The following is a 4,934-nucleotide window of genomic DNA, read 5'->3' as shown; positions in this document are numbered from 1 at the left end:
TGCGAATTTCTGCAGCACCTCAGCTCGCTCCCCGGCAGCCCCAGGGAAGGCTGCTGAATTTCACACCACTTCTCCATTTATCCCACATTCCTCTCTTCTGGAGTTTCCAAGCTTCCGTCTGTCTGGGCCTTCTCACTGTGGGCTCATCTTTGCGAAGAAGCTTCCCCCCCTTCACTAGCCCCCTCTCACTCTCCGTTCTGAAACATTGCACCCCCGTGTGTAGGCTAGAGTTCATTCTTCCTGGACTGCTCTGTACTGGGTCTCACGCATCCTATTTCCTCAAGTCGAATGTAAGCACCTTGTGGAAAGGAACAGTATCTGATATTTCTCTCTGAAATGGTGAAAAATCTTTTAGCTTTCCACTTGGCCAAAGACTTTCCCATTTTTAACGTTGAAAAGTTCCATGTCCCAGAAAATGTCCCCAAGCTTGGCAAACTGGGATGGCTGGTCACCTTATACTCTAAACAACTCGTGCTTGATTATAATTATTTACTGTATTTACTGCTTTCAACGTTTTTTAAAATTTCAGATTAATATGAGGGTGCAAACCATTAGGTTACAATGTTTGCATTAGTTAGGTGAGGCCCCTGTTGTAGTTGTGTCCCTCCCCCAGGAGGTGTGCCCTGTACATTGTGCCCATGAGGTGGGAGCAGACTGATCCCTCCCCCTCCCTATACCCCTCACCCCCAACTTGAAATAAATGGCTGTTTCTCCTGTGTGGTTGTGTATTAGTTCCTCCACTGGTTTCATATTACTACTGAGTACATTGGATACTTGCTTTCCATTCTTATGATACTTTATGGAAGAGAATGTTCTCCAACTCTACCCAGGTTAATACAAAAGATGTAAAGTCTCCATCTTCTTATGGCTAAAATAGTATTCCCTGGTATAACACATACCACACTTTATTAATTTATTCCTGGGTTGATGGGCACTTGGATTGATGCCACGTCTTGGAGATTGTAAACTGAGCTGTGACAATCTAGGGGAAATGTCCCATTTAAATGGAGAAACCGAAGGTCATTATCAAATACACTGTGGCAGAGAGCCCTGACACACACAGTCAGCACACAGTATTTACACAGCTCTGTTACTCATGAAACGTATATAAGCAAAAGCAAAGATAAATACAAGCCATGGAGGCAGATAGAGACTGGACTTTGTTAATTTTAGAATGTTCTCCTCTATTCCACTTCACTTCATTCTCGCTGTTTATTAAGGGGAAAATCCTCTATGCCTCCCTGGGCTGGAATAGGCGCGACTAAATCAACTATTCTCCTGGGCCAGGAGCACATAAACTTGCATCTCAACAACTTGCCTTTGTATTTTCTTCAGCTGCTTAATCTTAACGTCCTTGAGCGCTGTGATTGGGGAGCTTCCTGGGTGTGCGTTGGTCCCCAGGGCCTGTTAAAGGCTTTCCTAACAGCTTCTGAGAGGGGAGCGCTGTTATTCCTCCTACTGCTCTGAGAACTTATTTAAGCTTGGTGGACGTGATTAATTTCTGTAGTTACATAATCAGTGATAATTGCATTACCATCCTCCATGTGACAATGTTTTCTGGTTTCAAACATACAAAGAATTTGTTAAGCAATTCATATATTCGCTAAGCATTTGAGTATTCCCTTTCCATGCAAACCGGGCCCTCTGGAAGGTGTAGCAGAGACAGGCAGCTGCAGACAGAGGGGAGGAAGGCCCCGCCTCTGCCCTTAGGGGCTGGGAGAGCAAATGCCAACAGAGAATGCAACTCCAGGTGGATGGGGAGGTCGCAGTGGAGGGATGGCAAGGTTATGGGAGGGAGTTGCTGGTAAATTTCAACTGGAAACCTCAGGAAAATGTGAGAAAGAAACAAAGAGCAAACGTGACAGAGAGCTCCATAAATAGAGATGGCCAAAGGCACAGACGCAAGGGGACGGAGGCACATGTGTGCAGGGACAGCAGACAGTGACAGCGGACCAGCAGGTGTGAGGGAAACCATCGCAAGAGAGGGATTGGGAGGCTCGTCAGGGTGGAGACGTGGCTCATGTCAGCTGAGCTTTTCCTGGGAGCCAGACGCGGTACCAGGCGGTTTGCAGAAGTTATTAAAATTCATGCTTATTTGAACACTAAGGTTAATTCTTATCTTACGTACAACAAAACAGACTTGGAGAGGAAGAAAATCCTGACGTTTACACAGTGAGGAGAAGCCACAGAACCAAGCCCGGAGCTCTTCATCTCACACTCAAGGGTGCGGAACTCTTTCCACTCACTCAGTACGGTTTGGGCTTTAGAGAAACACAAAGAAGGAAGGGGAAGACCAAGACGGCTCTGGGTTCATCACAGGGGATGAAAGATAAAGAGACAGAGGGCAAGGAACATGAGGACTAGGCTGGTGACTGAGAAAAGCAAAGTACTGGGGAGATTTCAGTGGCGGCCTGCCATGTAGGAGGTGGGCGTAGCTAAGCCATCGAGTTTACTCTACAGAGTCATAAGTTACTCCAAGACATGGAGCCTGTGAAAATGATGGTGCCATCTACCCAGGTCATAGTGTATCTGCCTTTCTAGAATATGGAAAATAGAGATTAACCTTTCTCCTTGACACATTTGCAGATTTTTAGCACACACATCATTTTTAGGAAAATGATTTTGTTTCTTTTAAACAGTAGAGCATTGCCCCTCAATTAAGCAGCCATGTGGTCATTTATTTTGTTAAGACTATTGTGAATCTCATCCCCAGTGAACAATACTTTGGGTTTTAAGCAGTTTTATGGATGGGTTTAAGCCAGTCTGTAATTCTGTAGCTGATGAAATGGCTGGTTTGCATAGAGGAGTGGAGAATTCATGGCAACGGATTAAAGAAAACATTGTGACTTAAAGACAAAAAGGTGCCGTGGCTTCCTATTTATTTTGATGATATTATAAAGAAAAATTGACTCTTAGTCTTGCCAGAGGGAGATGAAAAACAAATCCACAATAGAATAACGTAAATGCTTTAAGATTTTCAACATACTGGAAGGATGTAACTAAAAGAATAGTAGAATCAGAATTAAATTGAAGAAACTAAATCTCAATGTTGGGAAAACTATCTTAACATTGACAACTTTTTTATCCATTAGTATAAACCTGTTGAGATAGTTTCAATTGTTGCAGAACTGTTGTTCAGAAATAGAATTGGATAACACACCAGAAATGATCGTAGCACCACGTTCCATCTGACAAAGAGCAGGTGGCTGGAGTGGTCTCCACTGGGGTCTGCTTTCCTCTAAGACTGTGCAGTGTCTGCATATGGAAATGATGGGCTCTCCCAAGCCCATTAATGATGATGACTGTGATAATCACCTTTACTTATTAGACACCAATTATACTCCAGGCACCATACTAGCTACGTAACTGGTTTTTTTCATGTTATCTTTAAAAGGATGCTCTGATGAGGCACTGTGTGTGAGGTGAGAACATGATTTCAGGAAACTTGAAAAACTTGCCCAATGTCTCTTAGCACAAAAAGTGGCATGTCTGGAATTCAAACACAGGTGTGTCAGACGCTGAAGGCCACAGCCCCTTATTCCACTCCGGCTGGGTGTGCAGCCCTAGCTACACAAACGTGCCAAGTGACCAAAAGAGCTTTTCTAGAATGCCAAGGCCCAAGCCTCACTCTTAGAGATTGATTTAATTTGTTTGGGGTGGACTCAAGCATAATTATTTTTAAAAGCTCTCCAGGTAATGGGCAGCTGGGGCAGTCAGAGCGCTCTAGCATGCCACCACTCACAGTGTTAGAAGTTCGGGGAAAGAGAAAAAAATAAACCTCATAATGTCTACCCTTTGGTTTTTCACCCCCTCTCACCCACACACCTTATTTTCAGAACACTGAGCAAGAGAAGGGTTGTAACTACTCAGTTTGGGTTTAATTAGCTAAAAGGTCACAGATAACAGCAGAACTATGTCTTGGTCCCCAAAGAGACAAAGCTAGGAGACCTCAGTTCTCCCTTAGGGAATGTTCACCAGCACTTTCCAACCCAGAATCCTGGGCAAACTCTCTTCTCTATGGGAGAAGCATGTTGGTTAGGGGGTTCATGTCATGTTTTTTTATCCTAGCCCATAAAATGTATCTTAACATGTCTGAATCATCATTTGCCTTACAAGAGGCAAAACCATAACAAAAGGCTCTGGGACAAAATGGCCCAGAGAATAAGACCAACAGGCAAGTCAAGGTGACAGCAGCAGGAGGCTGGGAGGGAGCCCAGGACCCCGGATTCTAGGTGACTGGTAGCACGTTTTGGTGCCAAGGTTACGGCGCATTTTCCTTCTGTTTTAGAAAGAGAGTAACTTGTAATGGATGTGTCAGTTCTAGTCAGTTCTAACATTTGTTTTTATAACTTTATGTTTCCCTCGTTGGAGGCATCATCTCTGTTTGCCTAGTTTTTTCTTGAACTCTTGTCTCTTCTCTCCTTCCCCTTTAAATCCAAACCACAAATACGCTCTGTTCAAACCTGTGCATTTTCAAGACACACCCAGGAAGCTGAAGAAATCAAGAGACAGAGGTAGGAATGATTTCTTAATGTTTTGCAAGGGGCGTGGCTGTTCCTTGTCTGTAGCTGCTTCACCGTCGGTCTGACAGGTGAAAGAGAAACCCACAGTGCTGACGACCCCTATCCTCCCCTTCCGACAGTCAGACGAGGTGGCGAAGCATGGGATGCACCCCAGAAACGCCATCAAAATATGACTTTGTCTAATGACAGAAACAACTCGAATTCTAAGGTGCATACAACCCCTCCTCCTCACCAGGACGCCCTCCACACAGAGGAGGGCCAGACGCCTTGGTCATGGGGACCCTGCTCTCTGTGGAACTGCTCGGGAGGACATGAACCGGGGATTGGGGACATGGAGTTTAGAGACAGCATCCCATAGCTCAATTTGTGCTTTGTCATTTACCTGCTATATGGTCTTGACAAGTTTATTCA

This window comes from Otolemur garnettii, unplaced genomic scaffold, assembly GCF_000181295.1.
Source record: "Otolemur garnettii isolate 467f Iridium unplaced genomic scaffold, OtoGar3 scaffold00043, whole genome shotgun sequence".
Lineage (NCBI taxonomy): Eukaryota > Metazoa > Chordata > Mammalia > Primates > Galagidae > Otolemur > Otolemur garnettii.
This window is presented reverse-complemented; position numbering follows the sequence as displayed.